This window comes from Macaca fascicularis, chromosome 6, assembly GCF_037993035.2.
Source record: "Macaca fascicularis isolate 582-1 chromosome 6, T2T-MFA8v1.1".
Taxonomy (NCBI): Eukaryota; Metazoa; Chordata; class Mammalia; order Primates; family Cercopithecidae; genus Macaca; species Macaca fascicularis.
In genome coordinates, this window is record NC_088380.1 from 35,460,457 (window position 1) to 35,483,915 (window position 23,459).

General features: G+C 41.4%; 1 protein-coding gene across 4 annotated transcripts in view; it reads right to left on the reverse strand.

The window, feature by feature from the left end:
• Window positions 1-23,459, reverse strand: part of PRLR (prolactin receptor) — a 165,814-nt gene that overhangs the window by 123,554 nt on the left and 18,801 nt on the right. Inside the window, exon 2 of one of the 4 annotated variants that reach the window (XM_005556704.5) lies at window positions 7,458-7,621. The exons of 2 other annotated variants lie outside the window; for them this stretch is intronic. The gene's annotated coding sequence lies outside the window, so the exon portion shown is untranslated. Of the gene's footprint in view, window positions 1-7,010; window positions 7,151-7,457; window positions 7,622-23,459 lie in introns of those variants that run through there. One more of the 4 variants, XM_065546150.2, reaches the window with a different exon arrangement.

The window sequence follows — 23,459 nt, forward strand, 5'->3', positions numbered from 1 at the left end:
GCTGGTGTGTACCAGGAAGCGCACCAAACCAGCAAAGTCCTGGCCCCTCTATTCAGTAGCTGCAGGATCCTGGGCAAGCTGGCCTCCTGATCAGTAAAATGGGTATAAGAGTGCCTGCCAGAAGGGTACTGGCCAGGCATGTTGGCTCACACCTGTGATCCCAGCACTTTGGGAGGCTGAGGCAGGTGGACCACTTGAGGTCAGGAGTTTGAGACCAGCCTGGCCAACATGGTGAAACCCCATATTTACTAAAAATACAAAAATTAACCAGGCGTCATGGTGCATGCCGTAATCCCGGTTACTAGGGAGGCTGAGGCTGAAGAATAACTTGAACCTGGGAGGCAGAGGTTGTGGTGAGCTGAGATTGCGCCACTGCACTCCAGCCTGGGTGACAAAGAGAAACTCCGTCTTAAAAAAAAAAAAGGTTGTTATGGGGAGTAAATGTGAGCATTCTAACACTATCAACAGATGAGACCTCACTATTACTGATAAAATGTGTCCCAGGTGGGAGTCGAGATGCCGGAGTTCTAGGTTCCTTGCCCCTCATTTAGCTCTATGGCTGGGTGCAGGCCCCTGACCTCTTCAGCCTTAGGTTCCTTATCTACAAAATGGATTACGAAGGTTCCTCTCAGTGTGAAGAGTTCATGATTTTCATGACCCCAAGCCCTTTAAATAATAGTGAAAATCAAAGAAACTGAGCCCAGAAAGGTCAAACCACTTGTCTAAAGCCACACAGCTTTGGGGCAGCAGGATCAGAGTAGACATCCTGCCTCCCAGTGCAGGGTTTTCCTGCTGGAGCCCAGGAGCCTCCCTGTCTACCCAGGGAAATGAGACGCAGGAATTCAAGGGGCAAGAGGGAGAGAGCCCCATTGCCTTGGCTTTGGAGGTCAGGGAGTCCATGCTTCTGAGGTGAGTCGGTCAGCAGCAAAGTCAGCCCTATCAAAACCTCTGTGGACACAGATCCTTCTGGTCTCTCCCTCAACTGTTACTGTATATCCCCAATCATTTTCCCTTGGCAGCTCAATTTGACTTTGGCTTATTGTGTCAGCAACCTTTTTTGTCAGGCAGGTGCTGTCTCCTTAATCTCCTGCTCCTGCAGTCACCTGGGGCAGCCACCCAGCTCCGTCAGGAACTTGCTAGGAAGAAACTAGCCATGCCTGGAAAGTCAGGCTCTTCGAGCTCAGCTCTTGCTAATTTCAGCAGCTTGCCTTCTGATATTTTATTCCTCTTTACCTGGAATTCATTTTGGGCCATCTGACTCGTTTAATCTTCCCATAAAAGATCAACATACCTTATTTATTTTTTAAAGGACCGATTCTAAGGTGAGCAAACACTTTTACACTCATCAGCTGCTCCTTGGGCAGCCTGGGATCAGTCCAGGTTGCACATTCTCTAACAAGCTTTGTCTCCAAAGCTCAGCATGGAGGCTCTGCTTCAGCCCACTGAGTGAGCGACAGACATGGAGAAGTTTGCTTTTGTGGGCTCATCAGGACAAGACCTTCATTGGTTCCCCCTTTAAAAGAAATGGCAGTTGTTTTTCCCCGGTTGGGGCAACTTGCATGGTTCTGTGTACACAGCTTGGAGAACAGGGAAGAAAAATCAGAACCCACAGTATCTACTCCTTCTCATCTTGCACCTTTTAGCCAGGAGTATTATTCAAAATATTTTCCTGGTATGGCTTAAGCCCTGACCAACCAAAAAAGACACAAGATGTAAATAACTGGCAAGTCCACACTAATACAAACCGGTAGAATCGCAATGTTGTCTGCTATCCTAGGAGCTTTTTATTTACACCCAGCATAATCTAACATTTACTGAGAGAGTTCTGAATGTCAGACACTGTTTTAAATGCTTTCCAGGAGTTAACTCATTTACTTATTATTGAAAACTTTATTAGGTAATGTTTGGGTTGAATTGTGCCCTCCCACCCCAAATTCATATGTTGAAGTCCCAACACCCAGGACCTCAGAATGTGATGTTTTTTGGAAGTAGGGTCATTGCAGATACAATTAGTTGAGATGAGATTATGAGGGTGAGCCCTAATGCAATATGATTGGTGTTCTTATAAAAAGGGGAAATTTGGACATAGATACATGCACGCAGGGGCAGCACCACATGACGATGAAGGCAGAGGTAGACGGTGCTTCTGCAAGCCAGGTAACACTAAGGATGAGCAGCACAGCACCAGAAACCAGGAGACAGGCATGGCACAGATTCTTCCTCACAGTCCCAGAAGAGATCCAACCAGGCTAACGGACACCATGCTTTCAGATTTCTGGCTTCCAGTACTGTGAGACAACGCATTTCTGTTGTTTCAGCCACCCAGTTGTGGTACTTTGTTACGGCAGCCCCAGCAAACTAGTACAGGGGGACAATATAATTATCCCATTTTACATGTGGAAACCGAGGCACAAAGAGATTAAGTTCTTCCCCAATGCCCCACAGCTAACACTTGGCAGGCAGTTTGCTCCAGAATGTGCCCTCTTAACTACATTACCAAAAATCATTCTGGCTGGGTACAGTGGCTCACGCCTGTAATCCCAGGCGTGAAGGGGAAGGCTGATGTGAGTGGATCGCTTGAGGTCAAGAGTTCAAGACCAGCCTGGTCAACAGGGCAAAACGCTGTCTCTACTAAAGCTACAAAAATTAGATGGGCATAGTGGCAGGTGCCTGTAATCCTAGCTACTCGGGAGGCTGAGGCAGGAGAATCGCTAGAACAGGGGAGGCAGAAGTTGCAGTTAGCCGAGATTGTGAGATTGTGCCACTGCACTCTAGTCTGGGTGACAGAACGAGACTTTGCCTCATTAAAAAAAAAAAAAAGAAGAAGAAGAAGAAGTGCTGCTTTGGCCTAAACAATCAGTTGCTTTTTCTTTGAAATAATTTTTAATTTGAACATAGTCCTATCATAATCAGAAAAGAATAAGTGTACCCTGTAGGGGTCAATGATCTTTCCCTAGTGAGCCCATCTTGTTCTGCTGCACTGTGCTAGAGCATCTTGACCACCGTGTATCTACTTATAACCAAAGAGGAATCTTCTTTCCAACAGAGGCTCTGGGGAAGAGCCACACAGCTGGGTCCTTGAACCTGGTGATGAGCAAATACTGTAAGGAAGCTGGTAGGGTTCCAGACACACAGTGAGCTTTTATCAGGAGGAAATATTTACCTAATGGGGATTTTACACTACGATGACCAAAACAAAGCCCCTAGAGACACTGACCACACAGAAATGATCCAATTAACAGGTGCGTTATTTTCAAGAAGCCTCCCTCCCTGGCCTGCCTTCCCCTTGAACAGGAAGTCTGAGGTGGCCGGGTGTGCAGGGAGAAAGAGGCTTCTGAGGAGCATCATTTCTAGCCTATTCTATTGTAACAGCGTCCTAACTGTTCTCCATGTCATCTCTCTTGTCCCCTCCAAACCGCTCTGCACATTTCAACCAGAACTTTCCTTCTGCCAATGCAGATTTAATCATACATCTCTCCTGCCGACAGACCTTCCAGAGTTCTTCTTAGCCTCAGCCTTGTTACCTGGCCTCAAAGTCCATCTTTAGAAATTCTGTTCTGGTTATCACTCAAATAACAGACACCCCAAGAAAACAGATTCTTGTGAGACACAGACACTGTATCTTTCATATAGAAAAGTCTGGATGCAGAGACTTGGCTCTGCCCCCCACCCTGGGTCTCACTTCCCCCTAGGCTGCACCGTTAAGATTTCAGCTAGTTGAATGCCAGTTTTCCAGTGACCATGAGTCTTCCTCAGTGCCTTTGCTCTTGCAGTGGGCTTCTTCTGCCAGGAACATGCTACCCAGAGCCCTTCTCCTTCCATCTCTACCTTCAAGTTCAGGCATCAAGTCCAGAGGAATTCTTCCTAGATCAGCCCATTAGGGTTCCAGGCCCTCTCATGCAGGCCCATGGTTCAAATGTCCTTCAGGACCATGGACTTCATCATGTTTGACATGATCATCATTGGTCCATGTGCCTGTCGTGCCCACATACTTCTTGGGGACAAGGACTGTGTTTCATTCATCTTTGTATTGTCAAGTCCTACTCTGTTATATAATTGGTGCTCAGTCCCAATGTTGAGAGAATACATGAGTGAACGAACGACACACAGTTCAACATTACAAACAATTAGGGCATGGTTCTATGCTCTGTCATGAGCATCTGTTTTTTAATGTCCCTGGAAATTCAGGGCTCCTTGTGAATGAGTTAGTGGCAACCTCTGCATGCCATCCTCAGCTCTGTGCCCTCCTCTCTCCCCACCTCTTAATTCTCTAAGGGCTCCAGCATATTTAAATGTACTCCAATGTCTATGGCTGAGAAGTACCCACTAGCATGGGTAGAAAGAAAGCATGTAGGGTAAGATAAAAGGAGCTAAGCCTAAAAAGGTTCTGGAAAGTCAGGGAGAAAAAGGGTGAACAGGAGGAGGAAAGGATTTGAGAGGTGAGAGTCACATTCCCAGACAGAGGAACACAGTTTAGAATTTTCTCTTCTCTTTCTCTCCACTACTACCAAATGCTGGACATTGCCCTGAATATTCAGCACCAGTCCCTTCCATGCATGAAATGAGTGTAAATGAGCAAGAAGATAAGGTGGGAATTCTGTTTTGGTTAGCTCTCAAATAGCAGATGCCCTCAGAAAACAGATTCTTGTGAGACACAGATGCTGTATCTTTCATATAGAAAGTTTTGGATATGGAGAGCTTAATGGTAGGAGCTCTGCTTCTATGTGGGGCCTCTGTGTACAAGAACTGCCCTGAAGACATCCAGGTACAGCAGAAGCAGCCAGATGCTGTTGCATTAGTAAAGGCCGGCTGTCTCCAAGGCTGATGCTGTGCTCAGATTTGAGTGTGGTTTTTTCCTGCTTGCATTTGTAGTTACGTAGAACTCGTTGGGCCACTTCTTGTGGTTTGAAGAGTCTGAGCCTGGCACATTAGGAGCAACAGAATCACCATGGGGCTCTTCTCGCCATGGACATGTCCTTCTTCTTCAGAGATGTCATTTAGGAGACTTCGAAGTGGCAAGGCAGCTATTCCTTGCCCCACCACTGCCCCCATCTCTACCATCTGTGTCTGTCTACAGTGACCCTCAACTCCCCTAGTTATGCAACAGCAGTGGGGAGAAGGAGCAAGATGTATGTCTCTAGATAAGCCCCACATTGAAAAATGCCTTTGAGCAAAGCAGCCCCCAGTTCTTTCCCTTAGGCAAGAAATTCTCAAGAGCTCTCGACCCTTGTACTGACTGTGTAACTCATGTGAGCACAAACACGGCTAGGATATGAACAGATCCAAAGCAAAGCATTCTATCATCTTACTGGGTTCATTCTCTCTCTTCATGTCATCCAGAGAAAGGAAAATGGACACCATGCCTTGGGAGGACTTGATTTTAAGCAGTGATGTTGCACCAAGACACAGGTCTGGCTGATAAGTTCTCTTGCTTGGAGGGCACCACTGAGCTAGTAAATTCTGACTAGCAGGTTCCTATCGGTCCTGCAATCTTTAGGTGAATTGTCAGACCCTCTGGAGAGCTACCCTCTACCATCCAGATTGCTAGCTGCACCCCTCAGGCTGGGTTCTCACATCAGTGAATGGGAGCTACTGCTATTGTTGCACAGATGTTCTCTCCTCCCAAAGGTGAACATCTGGAGGGCACAGATGCCTCATCTTCCTCTCACAGTGATTTCTTAGCACCCAAGTCACCCTGCTTGCTCTTCTTGTTCCATAGAGGTCAGGTGGGCTAATTCTGATGCCTTGTGATTGGGGTGAAAGATGAAGGCATGGAGAGCTGGATTCTTCCTCTGAGGCAAGAATGCGTTTTTTTTTACCTGGCATGTTAGGTTGGCATGCATCTCCTTTGTTTTTCTGCTTCCCTGCAGCATGGCTCTGGTTCTGTCCATGGAGCATCTCCCAAGCCAGGTGGAGTTGGTGGCAAAGTGGCGCATTCCTGGCTCACGAGGTGTGTGTCAGGCAAGCTTGATGCTGCCCTGTGGCATGGAGGGTTCAAATAAGAAACCAGCTCACACCTACCCGAGATGACTGGATCAGGGACTGCTAGGCCATTTGTCTTCTGGTGTCTGGGAAAACTTGCTTCTTTAGAAGAGACTTTGAAGGTTTCATTGGTGTAATAAATATTTATTAGATGCCTACAAAGTGCTGGGCTCTCAGGATGAAGGTGACATGGTTCCCGCCCTCATGACCTCATGACACTCTGTCTATAAAATCAGGAAAGGCCTGGTGCAGGTCAGTGAGGGGCTGCCTGTCTCACTGAGCATTGGTTACAAGGCCCTGCCTTACCCCAGGTTAGGCCTCTGTGCGCGTCTCTCTAGCTTGTTTTTCCACTTCTCCAAAACCTTCCTCCTCTTGCTTCTATCTTGTCCTGTGTTCCTTGCAGTTTTCCCTTCATCCACCCTTTCCATTGTTTCTGCCTTCTATCTTGCTGGAAAGTCTGCCCAAATGGATACACAGACTACAATACATCCATACAATGGATTGTTACTCAGTGCTAAAATGGAGAGAAGCCACCAAGCCCTGGAAAGACATGGAGGAACCTTAAAAGTATATTAAGTGAAAGAAGCAGTCAGAAAAGACTCCATTCTGCATGATTCCAACTATATGACATTTCAAAAAAGGCACAAGTATAGAGACAGTAAAAAGATCAGCAGTTGTCAGGGATTTGCAGGAAGGAAGGGAGGGTTATGTTTTAGGGGAGTGAAACTATTCTGTATGATACTGTAATGATAGATACATGTTATACATTTGTTAAAACTCATAGAACCGTACGACCCAAAAAGTAAACCCTAATGTAAACTCTGGACTTGTTAGTTAATAATGGTATATCAACATGGGTTCATCATGATAAACATACCACACAAACATAAGATGTTATTAATAGAAGAAACTCTGTGGGGGAAAACGGGTATATAGGAACTGTCTGTACTTTCTGTTCAATTTTTCTGTAAGCCTAAGACTGCTGCAAAAAATGAAGTTTGTTAAAAAAAAAAATCATCTCAACTCACCCTGATGTCACCCTGGCACAGGCTGTGGCAGCTCTTCAGAGTTCCCTGTCTGGCCTCTCTCTGCCTTCCAGTGTGATCTAGAGACGTTCTCAGCTCCATGCCAATGCAGCCTCCTTGTCTCCCAGTTCACTGCAAGGACTGGTCTGTCATGTGACTGGACCAGTGTGTTACTGAGCCGCCCTCCTGATCTTTGATCCCACACCTGAACAGCACTGTCTTCCTGGAGCTCCTACGGTCTCAAATGAGCTACGGTGTTGGCCTTTTAAGTTAACACGCTGTCTCCGTGCTCATCTCTTATTCAACATGGCCCTACCCATAAGACCCTTTTTACCACCATTGATACCCCAAACACACCCCACCCCTGCCATTCCCAATTGCGATGAGAAAGATTGAAAGGAGAGAATCAGAACTCCCAGTGAAAAGAGGAAGGGGACCTGAGTATCTCACCTGTCGCCTTTGGGCGGTTGGACACCTCACCCACGCTTCAGGCTGCAGCCTTCCTCATCTTTGTTAGGTGTCTGAGTGGCAAGTTCCGGAGGTAACATCCTCCTCTGCATTTCCTACACTGACAAGGAGAATTCTGTGGCTCTACGCAGTCATCCTTTTACAACCTGGTGAAAGGTACAGCCTACTGTTAATAATTGATCTGCGTATTAAAGAACAGAGTATTTTTGTAGGCAAGGCAATTCCTTGCTGGAAAATGCAAGGATACATTTTGTTTCAGTTCGTTCCAGAGGCTGGAGCTTCGGGTCAGGTGACAACTTGCTCACATGTGTCTACTGGGTTTGGCTGGGAGTAGAAGTGACAGAGAGAGGACCTCAGTCTTTAACAGGCTCTAAGCAAAAAAGTGAAAAGATTTTGAGTAAAAATATGAATTCTCAAGTTTCCATGAAAAGCAGTCCATCAATTCTTATCAAATATCAACTCTCCTAAAATAAAATAAAATAAAATAAAATAAAATAAAATAAAATAAAATAAAGAGAAATACTGGCAATGATAAAAGGCCAGGAGAATGGTTCATTCTGAAACTGTGTTTAGCAGTCCTGTACTAAACCTGCATTCCATGAAAGGCCAAGCTGGCAAGTTTGGACTCAATCCTGTAGGCTGTGAAAAGGCAGGGAGGTGACATTAGGCTTTCCAGGCAAGGACGTGACAAATGTGTAAGGTAAGGTAAAAGGAAAGGGAGTGAAGAAGGGAAATAACACGAAGAAAAAGCAAAGGGAGTAAAAAATAGTCCTATTTTATGAAAGGTTCTCATGCATGCACTGTCGGCCTGCTCAGAATCTGGACATCAACAGAGAAGGGGCTTCCAGGAGAGCAGGTGTGTTTTGGGATCCATAAGGCCAACTGAGACTCTTAAAGGAATTCTCCAAAGCCTGACTCCGTCAGCCAGGGGATTAGGAGGAAAATGAATACAGGGGATAGGCTTGGACCTTCAGTGAGCAAAAGCAGGACAAGAAACTTAGCTAGTAGGAACTGCCTCCTCGGGAAGATTGCTCCTGCTGGCATCACCCCTCCTCTGTCTGCCAGGCTGCTACGTGAAGATTGCCATGGGCAGGACAATCCAGTGTGTTTGCAAACTGGGCTAGGTGAAAGCTAATCAGGACCTTCCCCGAAGGAACGGTTCTCAGGAGTGTCTTAATCAGTTCAGGCTGCTATAATAAAGTGCTTTAGACTGGGTGGCTTATAAACCACATAACTTAATTTCTCACAGTTCTGGAGGCTGGACGTCTGAGATCAGGTTGCCGGCATGGTCAGGTTCTGGTTAGGGCTCTTTTCTGGGTTACACACTGCTGACTTCCTGTTATAACCTCACATGGTGGGAAGAAGTGAGAGAGCCCTGGGACCCCTTTTGTAAGCACACTAATCTCATCCATGAAGCCTCCCAAAGGCTCCATTATATTGGAGGTTAGAATTTCAACATGTGAATTTTGAGGGGAGCACAATATTCCGTCCATTTCAGGGTAGAGAGGTGTAGGTTCTTGGAAACCACTTTCTCCTGTCCCCAACTGTTTTTCATTTTATTTTATTTTTAAATCCAAGGTTTAATCCAGTTTGCCGAGGACCTTAGCCATGATGTGGAATCAAAAGTTACAAGTGGGAGAATGGGAAAGTGAGGCCAGCTCCACCCATGTGCTTGGTTATAGGATTTTGGGGAGGTCACAGGCTCATTGGGAGCATCTGAAACTATGATCGTTTTCTGTTTTTGTTTTTCTTTCTCTGAACCTTAATCAACTACAGGGTCAACCCCTGTCCTTCTGGCTGCTCCCTCAGGTCTACCCAAGTGCAGGGCTCCCCCTGGGAGGTTCCCCTCATTGCTGGCTTTGCACAGGTGCCAGCACTCCTCAGCTCAGCTGCTTCCCTCACTCACACCAGTCCTTCCTCCCACCTGTTCGGTCCTTGAGGCTGATGTAGTCATTGATGGACCTACAGGCCTAAGTTTGAGTGGAGACTGAAGATGAACCAATTAACTGGTAGTATCCCCAAGAGAGGACCCTCAGGCTGTGGCTGAGGCCCACTCCACAAGGAAGCCTCCCGCACCAGCAACTGCTGCTCAGAGCGTGCACCTCAGTGCAGTGGCTGACTGCAGCAGATCTCTGAGAGGATGAGGTTCAGGGTTTCCTCCCCACTTGGGTGTGCCACCCTGGATCAGCACCATCCCCTGAGGACATGCCTTGGACATGCAATGGCATGAGGAGAGGTGAGACTGGCAAGCCCAAGGAGCGATGCCCATCCTGGTTAGAGGGAAAACCGCCTCTGATGGCTGCCCTGACAAAGGCAGGGCCGTCCTGGAGTATTGTGGCATGGATGCCGATGGCGCCATTCCTCCAGCCAGCCCAACCCTTCAATCCCTTTTACAATATCTTTCAGCCTCCCTCAGATTCCCCAGTGACAGGGGCAGCATCCTGGGCAGCTCCGTTCTACTTCAGCCATTTGCTAACACTGCTGACACAGTTCATCATCCTTCTGTTGACATCTCAGGGCTGCTCTGGCTGCAATGCTGATGGCAGGAAGACTGAGAAGCCTTGCCCCAGGAAGGCTCCCTTTTCCTACTCCAGCAGTGCTGGCCCTGAGCCCCAGCAGAGTATCGCTTAGCAAATTCATCTTCCACTTGCCAAAGTAAACAAATGGAGCACTTTAGAATAACGTGCCCTCGACTCTATGGAGCATTCCCCCAGTTCTGAGTGAAGCTGCAAAGCTGAGCGCCTTCTGTGGTTCCCACGGCACTGGACACGAGGCGAGCTTCTGAGGATGCCTACAGTAGTCTCTTTTTATTTCATTGAATGGATATTGGCATTTCCAATATCTTCTCTTTGCCTCTCTCTTTCCTCAGATGTAAGAGTCTGAATTCCTGACCTTAGTTTCTTTGCTCTGCTATTTAGCAAACCGGACATTTAATCTTATTTGATCTTATGTGTTGTAGTTTCTGGTTAAGTAGGAGATACCAATCTTCCAAACAGAAAAATATGTAGCTGCTGAAATAAATATATATTTTTTGTTTTGGTTTCCACCACTTGGCCTTTGTTCTCTCTTTTTCTCTCTGCTCCTTTTTCACCACTAGAAAGCACTTAGTGTCTGCCTGGTTTGGGTCATAAAATTGCTCACTTGGACTGTGTTCACAGTAGCTCTGACAGTGTTTCAGCCACATGTCCTCAACTCTCTCTCAGTAAGCTGTTAGCAGATGATCTGCCCACAACGAGAAGCTGAAACCCTCCCCACAGGGAGCTGATTTGCTCTCTGTGAAGCCTTTGCTCTTAAAGGACAACCACAGCACAACCACAGCATGATTAACAACCGCCAAGTTCAAAGGAGCTGAAGATGGATTTCTGGCTCTCCGGATCTGGCTGCTGAGAAAGCAGGGTCCCTTGGCAGGAAGCTCTTGCAGGGCTTCTCCTCCAAAGCAGGAAAGACAAGGGAAAAATGCACAGAAATGCAGTTCTGAGCTTCTCACCCTTGTCAGAAGGTTACAGAGGCTCATGCAGTTCCCAAATCTAGGAGCTCTTCTTAAGCATAAGGAAATGCTGTAGGAGGAATGCAGATCAGCTGAGTGAGAGACGGAATTCGATGCAGGCCCTAGTTCTTTTCTCTCCCTGAGCCAGGCTGTGTAATGCTGTGGACATTTTCAGTTAAGATATTCCAGATGTGGAAGCGGTTAGATTGTGAGACAGACAATACGTCTGATAGAAAAACAAATGCCATTTTCTGAAAGAAACAGCTGTGATCTACTTTATGATGCTATATGGCTAAGAATATTAATAATTCTCACTCTCTCCTGTGATTATGACAGAAATGTTTCCAAGGTGCCATTTTCACAGCTATCAATTTGCCTTAAAGGGAGTGAAATGTAGGAGAAATTCTTTAAAAGTTTTAAAAAACACATCTTTCTTCAAAATTGGAAATTGAAAAAAAAATCATCTAAAATATATTTCCCCCTTACGTTGTACCTTTTATAGTTCTCTAAATAAAATCTGATTATTAAATGAGTACTACAGTAACCACATAACCTACGTGATATCCCAGATAAAGTGATTATAAATCTGCAGAGAGAGAAAATAATTTGTATATTTCAATTTCCATAACATTTTGTTACTCCCTTATCCTCCATAGATTCCAAATTTGTACCCCAAGGTATCAAAAATTCAAAAAATGTATCTATTATCACAACTAAATAGAAACTCAGGACTGAATGAATATAAGGAAAAAAATGCTCTGATAAACTGTCATAAAGAAAACAGTAGGAACTGGGGTTGATCTCAGTCTTGTCCCCTCCAAAGTGTGGATGTGAGTTTTAGAAAATACAAGATTTCTTTTTTGCCAGCACAGTCCTCCAAGCCTTGAGTGACTCTGATGATTGCCAAGAAAGAAGGGCTAGTACTGGACAAAGTCTCACATTGTAACCAGCTGGTTGTGTAGAGCATGTTCTTTCTGGCATGTCTCACAGAGCCTCTTTTCTTCCTTTGTAAACCAGGGATGAAAATACTTCACAGACTTATCATGTGGTTTAGAAATAATATAGTTAACATGCCTGTCCTATACACCAAGTATCAAAGAGGTAGTTGATAAATGGCAGCTCTCTTGATACCCATGACTTTGGACACAAAAGCCAATCAATTCTATCTTGGCTACACACTGCCCCAGGACCTGCCCTCTGAAAGCCCTGTTTGCTCTAGGATGAGAGAAAGTTGCTAGTCATTCTCAGAATACAAAAACTCCAAGGGCAGAGACTCGATCTACCTGGTTTGTTGACTGACAATTGCTTTGCCAGTGGGAGGGCTTTCGAAATATATATTCTTTGTGAAGGGCACTCTAATTTCACTTAATGTGAAACTGCAAGGAAACAGAGATACTTTTATGGGCGTACTCCCCAAGAACAAGGCTTTTCTTAACCAAGCTGCTTGGCAGCTGAGGAAGGAGTATGGGATTGAAGGAAGAGCCTAGGGTTTCTGGGTATTGATATGAGGTGTCAGGACACGAGGGATGTTTCAATGCTGACACTAAGAAGGGTACCATGTCTTTATACAGGGCTTTCCAGGTCAGAGAGACCCTATGTGTGCCTGGCCTGACTAAATCTTCCTCTGTAAGATATCAGGCCAAATAGCACCAGTCCCATTTTATAAATATCCAACAGTTTAAAGAGTTAACAGATTTTCCCAAGATCACAGAGATGAACGGAGGCAAGGTTAGAATTCAAACCCAGATCTTTCCTTTACGGAGTACTTCATCTTCAGATTGTTCATCCTTCTTGCTCAGGACTCTATTCATAAGGCTCTACTTTTTCCTTCCAAGTTTTAATTGTATGGAACTAGCAAATTCTTTGACTTAACATGCAAGTTCTGTGGCAAATTCTGTTTCTACCAAGCTGTGTAACTTTGGGCAAGTCACTTAAGGCCCCTGAACCCTAGCATCTTCATTAAATGGTGACAATAAAGATAGTACTCAAAATTATGAAGATTAGAAGCAATAATGCATGTGATTGGTAGTACGGTATATGCACTAGTTCTAGCCTTTGGAGTAACTCCTCCTCCTCCCCCCTAACAATAAATCTTTGATGTTGAAATTCCAACAAATATTGATGTCTAGTAAGGGATCTGAGGGCTATAGCTATTTAAAACATAGTATATTTGTAAAACCACAACGTTCAAGTGATGTTGTGAGAGTACATTTATTATTTGTGTGTCCAAGGAAAATGGTATCTTATCCCTTTGGTAAGAAGACAGCCTTAAGGCCTGTTAGGATGTTATGAATATCAATGCATCTAAAGAAACACTTGCAGGACCTGTCTGTCCTGCTCTGACTTCACCCTACATTCTAATGTCTTTTCCATTTTCTCCATGAAGACTTAAAACGAAACAACAAATATTTACCAGGCACATCATAACTCTCTTAGATCTACAGCTATTAACTTGGATAATAAAGCACAATTGCAACATTTGGAGCATCTCAGAGGCCTCAGTCAAATCCTTTAATATTTTTGCGGATACTTTTAGTTCTCTTCTCTTCTCTTCTCTTCTCTTCTCTTCTCTTCTCTTCTCTTCTCTTTTCTTTTCTTTCCCTTAACAGGGTGAGGCTGCTTGGTTCCAGATATCTGGTCTCAAATTCCAATAAATTGGTAAAGAAAAAAGTATTTGGAGATATGATGGGATGAATTCCTTTTACTCCTTGACCCCAAAACCTCTGTTATCGTAGATATTAATTTTGCAGTTTCAGACTTGGCAATTTATCAAACCTATTCTGGAAGGGAATCTTTACTCACCAATACCAACATCAGTAGAATGCAGACAAATGCATAAAGACCTCTAGATAAAGAGAGGCTAAGTGTTGTAGTTAGGGCTAGTGACTCTGCAGCCACATTGTCTGGGATCACCTAACTAGCTGTGTGACCTTGGACAAGTTACTCAAGTTCTTTATGCTTCAGTTTCCTTATCTGTGAGATGGAGATGATAAGAAGAGAACCTATCAATTGCTTCTTATAGGCAACTTACATATTTCCATGGAGAGATCTTTGATCAGATTCAGTGTGGTGTTCACTAGCATTTGGAAGGACAAGTGCAATCTAGCAGAGAAAAAATGACCTTTGAGTCAAGAGACCTGAGTCAAGTCCTCTACCTGATTCACGGATCAAACCATTTAGCACAGTATTCAAGGCTTTTTACAGTTTGACACCAACCTACATTTTTAGCCATGCTTGCTGTCACTTCTTCTCCTTGTGTTTTGCTCATCAGACTATTTGCAATTGCCCAAAATACCAGGGATGTACAACTCACCCTCAGTTCATCTGTACTGTCTCTCATATAATCCCCTCCCTACTCGCTGCCTACTTGTTCATTAACTGCTCCTCATTCTGGCTGTGGCTGCATTTTGGCTGTCTCCTCCACTAGACTGTGCTTAGGGAGAGCAGAGAATACTTACCTTTTCATATTGGTGCCTGGTATACAGCCTGGCACATAGTGGGTGAGCAACAGCTATTTTTAAGTAACTGAGATACTAAATTCGTGTCTTTTAGTGAAGTCTCTTAAGAATGGTGACCATAATATGTCTCCTTTCTACTTTAAAAAATATGTGAGGGCATCTGAAAGTAAAGAAATAATACACTTTATTGTCAGTAATATAATGACTCACTAAAGACATGAACATAATTTAGCCTTAGGCTATTCTTACATTTCTTTGAAAGCCTGGAAAAAATGTTCAAGTGGCAATTACTTTATGTGTCCCTGAAAATACCAGTGCAAATTCTTTTGTTAATAGAGTATCTCTCCTCTGACAATCAAATGGGGGCATGTTGCAAAATGACCCCATCATTGGTCTTGTTCTTAGACAGGCTGTAAATCCCTGATGACTTCTCATGGTCAGCTGTGTCTGGGTAAATCTTGTTCCCATAGGACACTGGGGAGAAGAGAATGTCTGAGCTGGCCATTTCCTTCATCTGGTTCTGAAAGGAACACCAATTACCAGGCCACCTTGTTGACATGTTACCTCAAATGCTTTCCTGTTTGAGAACAATTCTTTCAGAAACACGGAGCTGTACTTTTCTATAGGCAGTAGAGAAGTGGATGGATTCTTATGCCATGGAACTTGGGATCTTGGCAAAATATGGCTAAACTCCTTTAGGTACCTTTAAATATCTGGTTATGCCAGGGGTGATAGTGGCTACAGCAGGTGTCTTGCTCAGCAGAACATTGTGTTGAGTGTGTAATTAGAAAGACTAACTGGATGGAAGAAAAGAGACAAGGAACCAAGATTTCTTGAGCTTTCTATCATGGCCAGGGAAAGATAGTTGGAATTATTACCCTGAATTTGAAATCATCACACAAAGGCAGACATCATTCTTTGTGCCAGAACTTTAGATCCAATGTCATTCTTCTCATCTGTGTTCTGAAGTAGAGGGGTAGAGAAACTTACTTAATGAAACTCCAGTGGTTGGAGGAATACAGATCTGATGGGTCTCTGTGCTCATTGAACAGAGCTTTGCTAGTAACCTGTCAAACATCCATTACAGAGCAATAATTCATAGGAAAGAAGCAAAGCATTAATGAGACTTATTTCTTGAATATGGTTTACTAGTAGCAAAGCTCCCCTTTTCATTTAGTGGGAAAGCATGAGAATTTTGAGCCTTTACCAAAAGCTCAGCATTGCTATACTAAATATTTAGGGTAGGTAGTTGAGCTTTCCCTCATTGAACCCTTCTCTTTGTTTGGTATCCTTCATGTTGCAAATCAAGATTGAGAAAGTCAGATTGATTTTTTGAGGGTCACAGTAGTCACCAAAAAACAAAACAAAAACAAACCCAACAACAAAAACAATACAGCTCTAATTTTTATTGGTGGTAACAAGAAAAAATCATCGTGAGAGGTACACGTGTGCTTCTTAGAAATATTATTATATGGGGCAGTGTTTTCGTGGTACTTAAAGGAATGTGTATTTCAAAGGCTAATTGTGTGAAACTTTTCTCTCAAAAGATCAGAATATTGTGCCATTGTATTCCAGCCTGGGTGACAACAGCGAAATTTCTGTCTCAAAAAACAAAACAAAACAAAACACATCTCTCTCTCTCTCTCTCTCACACACACACACACACACACACACACACACACACACACACACGAAGATCAGAATGTAATGTTATCTTACGCTTGAGTTGGAAAGTATCCTGGCCTGAGAGTATATAATACTCAAGTGAGAAGATGAGATGTTTAGCTACGTCTTGCATCTTATGATGAGGATGGGGATGGGCCTCTTTCTTAAGGCAGCAGGGCTTTGGGATTTCTAATAAGCAGCAGAGAGTATGTACAGAATGCCTTAAGAGCTGTACTGAAGATTCAGCCTTAGTGTTTGGGTTATTTAGCGTTATTCTTCAAAGACACTCCTACCTTCTCAATCCTATTACCCCAGTGGAATAATGCAATCTAATTCCAGAATCAAAGGATTTCCTGGTAGCCATAAAGAACATAATTCTAAGAAACAGAAAAAAAAATACATTTGTGAGAATCAAAAGATTTTTTAAAAAACCTGGAAAGATCTTCACAAATTCCAAAGACTCAACCCATCAGCCTTACACATGACAATGCTAGCAGTAGAAGAAAGATCTTAACTTACCCACTGCAAAAGATCATGTCTTATGCATCTCTGTATGTTGACTTTCTAGTAAGGCGCCTGATACATCATGGGGTCTCAATAAATATCGACTTGAATTCAAGTGATACTCAAAGATGATAACACCACATCTTTGGAGACATACACTTAATCACCCTTTGAAGACAGTGACACAAATATAACAAGTTTCCTGCCACTCTTCTTCCCCAGGACACTTGGTTATCTGTTAAAGGATTTTCTTGGTGAGAGAGCACTTACAAATGCTAAAGGCTGCCAGAGAGTACATGTTTGAATTTCTGTATGTATGTAAAATAGGGAAACATGTTATTTGTTCACACTAACTTGGACTTTATTAAATGAGAAATTCAGCCGAGATTCACAGGAAAAATATGTAGAATGATAAAAATCTTAAAACCGGAAAGGACTTAAGAAAATGCTAGATTTCTGGGAAGAAGTTCCAATCTTCAACTACGCTAAAAGATAAGAGATTGGCGAGGAGGGAGAAGGATCAGGAGGGAGAAGGAGGGAGAAGGATAATACCACACTCCAAGACCTACAGTTAGTCCATAGCCAGAAACTTAGAAGACATGTTATGACTAACATTACCCATGTCGCTGTAAATCACAATTATTAGCCAATATATTATTTGCTGTTGGCAACAAAACCAAATTGTTGGCTTCTTCAAAGAAAGTAAGGAGACAGTTCATTTTTTGCCTAAAAACTGTTTGGCTATCGCTCTGCCAAATAGAACCATTTCAAACAAGCAGAGCATCCCTTCTATATCTGTATAAAAATCTCAACTCTCAGAAAACAATGAAATTGGATGTTAGAAGACTGAGCAGTGGTGAACCGAATCCTGGAACACACATCTAGCAAGTAAGGACTATGGGGGTTGGGTTGGAAGAAGGAAAAATCCCCTAAAGAAGAACATACCAAAGATGATGACTTTTTATGTTCTCTATTTTGCCTCCAGGAGAATAGGCGATGGAAGAAGGGAAGATCCTATCAGTGCAGAAAACTACATCAGTAGCATTCCTGTTAGAGGCCGATATTGAACTAGGACATGTCATTCTGCCCTCCAGCTGTAGGCCAGAACATTTACAGCCTAGTACATATTGAACAGGTTTAAGAACACATTACATATGCTCAGTGTTCACAAATATTGGGTTTAAGTAGATTGATTTTCATTCCTAGATGAGTAATCATGAAAAATAAGTAGTTTCGACAGTGAACAAAATAGTCTAACAAGAAAACTGAAACATCATCTCAATGTCAATGTCAGGAAAGTGTTTCTCATCTTCAACTGAAATAGAAAATACTGTGGAAAAGGACAGGTAGCCATTATGAGATAAAAGTAAGGAAGGAAAAGAGTGCTGGGTTAGATTAAAAGGGGTTGTAGGGGAGCCAGAAATGAATTAATAGTACTAATTTGTCCATTGAAGGTAGTAAGGAGTAAAACTGACACTATAGGAAACAGAATTAAGCACTTCTTGAAATGTAGATGACCTACACTATGAACCCTAAAAGGATAAATGGGATAAAAGGTGGTGGATCTTAAGATGTTAAAACTTAAAAAGTAAAAAATGAGAAATTTATGGTATAAAAAGATAATAGTTATGGACACAGAAACCAGATAACCATAGAACTGCTCAGGAATGTATTGTAAAAGAATTATGTTGCTGAACAGATCACATAATTCACAAAAGAGAAGTCATGCAATATAAAATATTTACTGACAGTAACTTGAATAAAAAATGTTAAATTATTTTTACCAATACTGAAGAAAGGTTGGAAGAAAGTAAAAATGGATTACATTTCCATTGATGGGGTTATTCAAAGATACCATTTTGTTTCGAAGTTGATTAGAAAATTGTATGGCCATGTCTTTGACTTTGCTAAGCATAAGATATGGGTAGAAATGTCTTGGAAACTTTAAGTGTAACCACTTGTAGAAATAAAAAGAAGGGTGATGAGCTTCTAAATTATTGAAAAAAATTAAAAGCAAACCCAAATCATAGTCCATATGGCAAAAGAGAGATCAAGCGGGAAAGACAAGAAAGTATGAAAATTATTTTTCTAAAAAAAGAAAGAAGATCAAATTAATATAATTTTGACTGTCATAACAGATGTAAAATTCTAAATGAGAGAAAAATACTTCCATAGTTTCGTAGTCAAATACATTTTAGAAATACTGGGTTAAACTCGGTTGAACTCATCTCTTTATTGCAGATCTCATATTAATATGTTAATATGAATTAAGAATGCCTGGGAGAGAGAATTTTCATTTGTAGCATTTCCCAAGTTTATTTTATTAGATTCCACATAACACACTTTAAAAAATGTTATGTAAGGGGAATTCTTCTTGAAATTGATATTAAGACAGGATGCTCACTATTATCATTATTATTTAATATTAGAAGTTACGATCAATGCTGTAAGACACCAAATAAAAATTAGATGCAATTATTGGAAAGAGAACAATTATCATTATTTAAAGACACCATGATTATAAACTTTTGTAATTAACCATAAACACTTATAATTAATTATAATCTGCTAAATAATCAGGTAAAAAGTAAATATACATACATTAATATTTATTCTGTAGTCCAGTAATACTAGAAAGATAATGGAAGAAAAATCCATTCATAACAAAAAGCTAAAATTATAAAAGAAAAAAGAATACCTTATCAAGAAATATGCAGGACCTATAAGAGTAAGACTATAAAGGTTTAAAAAGAAATATAAAAGAATTGAGTAAGTGGGAAAACTTTCAATGCTTCTTCATGGGCTGACTCAATATTAAAAAGAATGTCTGTTCTTCTGATTTAACACATTTCCAATCAAATTACCAATGGGAGATTTTGTGTGGTGTGTGTGTGTGCGCGCGTGTGTGTCTATAGAGAAGTCATGTAATATAAAATATTTACTGACAGAAACTTGAATAAAAACATCTTATTCTCCAAAAAATTGAAAAATGGTTGGAAGAAACACACACACACATATATACATGTATTTACACCCATGTGTAAACACGCGCATATGCTTTTATGACTTTTGAAATTATTTTAGAGTTTATTTGGGAGAACACATTGGCAAGAATAGGTAAATCAATTTTGAAAATGAAAAGTGATGAGGATACATGCATTACCAGTTTAGATGTTTCATTAAACTCAAAACGGTGTGGTGCTGACCCAAGAACTGATATAGCAATAAAACTAATTAGATTATTCTGGAATAGACAATATGGTATGAATAAGAACTTAATATACACTGAAGCATTGCTTGTCCAGTGAAAAGGGATGAGTTATTCAACACATTCTCTGCTCAACATCATTATCTTTCTCTCAGACTGCCGCAGCCTCCCCAGTGGTCTCATGCTCACACTTGACCACCACCCTGCCCTGCTCCTTCACACACACACACACAAACACACACACACACACACACACACACACACACACTCCATGTTCTGGGGAAACAGGACCTTTAACATTTAGGACACTGAACAACACTTTCACACGTACTGTTTCGTTTCTCTAAATTCATGTTGCCATTTTTCTTCATTCTCAGCTAGAAGGTTGTTTCCTTCCAGAAGCCTTCCTTTGCCCCCCATGTCCAGATCAGGTACTTCTTCCCACCTGTATTTCCTCTTGCATAGCTTGTAATATGCTATTTTATAATGACCTGCTTTTGTTTGGCTATCTCTTCATTAAATTGTAATCTCTAACTGGCAAAACCACCCGTACCTGGTTTTTTGTCTTACCTCTAGTGTCACGCTTAGTGCTGAACACAAAACACTCAATAAGTATGTGTTGAATCAACAACTAAACTGTAATCACAAATGAATAAAATGAACACACTTCAAGCCACAAAAGCTTATTCATTTGTCAAAAATACTTTAAACAAAATTAAAAGACCAACATCAAACTGGGGAAATATTTATAACAAGTATTATAGAAAATAGATTGCTATCTTTAAGATGAAAAGGGGTTATTTTTTACAAATTAAGAATTTTTTTTACGTCTATTAATGATAAAAAATTAAGAAAATGTTGAGAGTCAAATAGAAATCTTGATAATCAACATAAAAGGAAATCAATAAAAGAAGAAGTATGAAGGGTAGTAAGTGTATGAAAAATTAATTATACCTAGTAGTCAAAGAAATGAAAATGAATATTATTTTAGACTTAACAAATTAGCAAAATCAGTACATCCATATGATGGAATGTTATATAAGCTTAAAAAACAAGTTTTCAGGAACGATTTATTGCTACTTATATACACATATATTATTGACTGTCATATAACACTAAGTAGAAAGAATTTGAAAAATATGTATACAATCTATTCCTGATTCTTCTTAAAAATGAGAGAGGAAAATATTTCACCACGTATCAGTATTTTTTTTTTCTTCTGGGTGATGAGATGAGGATGATACTGATTTTCTTTATTTCATTCTAAAATGCCAAAAAAAATTATAAAAATTTTAAGCCTATGTAAGAATCCATTTTCCTAACCTTTCAGCAAATTGAGAAATCTATTCCATAATACACTGGACAGCTGACATTTATATTCTTATGTAAAGTTACTTTCTTCCATCTCTTTAATGTACCAAATGAAATAAGCCTTTCTTAGATTTCCCTGATCAGAGAAATGACTACTTTTTTTCTGGGGCAAAATGAGTAGAGAGGTAGTCAACAAAAATGAAAAAAAAAAAAAAAAAAAACCTTCAAAGAATTCCAAAGAGTACTTAAGACCCACTGTTCAGAACTGAGCAGTCCTGGAGGATAAACCAACTAGCTTTATCACTGGAAATAATTCACGGAGATGAAATACCAAGATGTTAATGAAAATTATGTCTATTGAGTTCCTAAACAGAGGTTAATTAAAACTCCTTCCTCATCTTCTGAAGTATGTGCCAGAGATCCCACAGTATTAAAAGTCATTGGGGAGTGTCAATCAAGCTGTGTGGCACAATATTCATTTCCATGTTCCAGAAGGAAAACGTATTCACTGTGCCACGATGGTACACGGGCTTGGGCCACCTTCTAGCCTATAATCTAAAAAGCATGCGAGGTAAGTTACCATCATTGTTTATCTTCTTATCAACTGCCTTAACTTCTGTATAAGTCTATAGGCATCTACTCTGGCCTGCCACAATAGTCTTAAAAGAGTAGCCTGAGTGGTTCTTTTAAAAACTACGCACAAGATCATGCCATCCCTCCACTTCAAATGCCCCAAAGGCTTTCCCTTGCTCCTTGAGAGCCTGGGGCCTGGTCCCTCTCATTCTCCAGCTTCTTCTCATGTTTTGTTCAACTTGGCTCATACACACTGGGTTTCTTCATTTCCCTGTATTGGCATGCTCCCTCCCACCTCAGTGCCTTTGCAGGTACTGAGAAAATGTTACCTTCCCATTTTGATCTTAAATCAGTCATCACTTTGACAGGGTTATTCTCTTACAGATTAATGTCTCTCTCCTTTGTTGTCCTTACCATACTCATAAATGCACTTGAATTTGATTGAGATCTCTTTCCTCAATATATTACAAGCACTGTGTAGGCAGAGACCACTCAGCTCACTATTATTCCCTTAGCATACAGCACACTGTGTCTTAGGGTTTCGGAGATCTTTGTTTTATGAATTTTGCAGAATCATTCCCAAAGATGACCATGATATATTTTAATATGAATTTCTGCACAGGACTTTCAATGACACACAGTTCCTTCTCTAACTGATCTCAGTAAATTCATGTAAACTTTTCTCACTGAGTCAGGAGAGAAGAGGAGAGAATTCAATGCAAAGGTAGACTTCCCAGATCAGAAGTAGAGTCCTGTCTGGGCAGCAAAGCTCAGTCTAGAGTTATTCAGCTCATTATGCTAAATTACATCCAAGATTTTCTCCTTCTACAGAAAGAATGTGGTTTGTGTAAACTATTTGCATGGTTGATATCCATCAGAGGCAAACTCTAACTAGAGATCTCTTCCTTTTTTTTTTCTGAGACAGGTCTCACTCTGTTACCCAGGCTGGAGTGCAGTGGCGTGATCATGACTCACTGCAGCCTTGACCTTACAGGTTCAAGCAATTCTCTTGCCTCAGTGCCCCCAAGTAGCTAGGACAACAGGTGCGTGCCACCATGCCCATCTAATTATTTAACTTTTTTTTTTATAGAGACAGCATTTTGCTGTGTTGCTCAGGCTGGTCTCAAACTACTTGGGTGCAAGCAATCCACCTGCCTCAGCCCCCTAAAGTGCTGGGACTACAGGCATGAGCCACTCCGCCCATCCTAACTAGAGATCTTGGCTCTAAATTACTGCAGGATTATTCCTATACAAAGAAGGATTTTAGTTTTGTTCTTATTCCAACACACCAGAAAGCTTAATTGTGGTTATAATTAAGGTTTAGAGAATTATGGAATGCATTTGTAACCAGCTTAGAGCATTTTGCAAAAGTCAATGTTTGCTTTTCCTGTAGTCCATTTTGCTCTCTCCTAAATCCCCTGCGCTTTCTTAATTTCTCCCCCACTTTCACACTTCTGACTTGTTTATTCTTTGTCATATTCAAAAGGTACAACGGGGCATCATTAGGAAGAGGTGATGTGACCAACCTGGCACACCATGTTCCAGCCTAGTCACTGCACTTCAAGGACTCACAAGGCCTGAAGAGACAGTGATGGAGGCATAAAATGTTCAAGAGGATGAGGAAGTGGGGATTGTTTAAGAACAAATCATGAAGATTTGAACTATTCTGTCTGCAAAGATAAAAGCTATAACAGAATATGGTTAATATGAAGACAGATAGGGACAGGATAAATAGACTTACTTCCCAATACCATAATAATATAAAATTCCTTGTAACA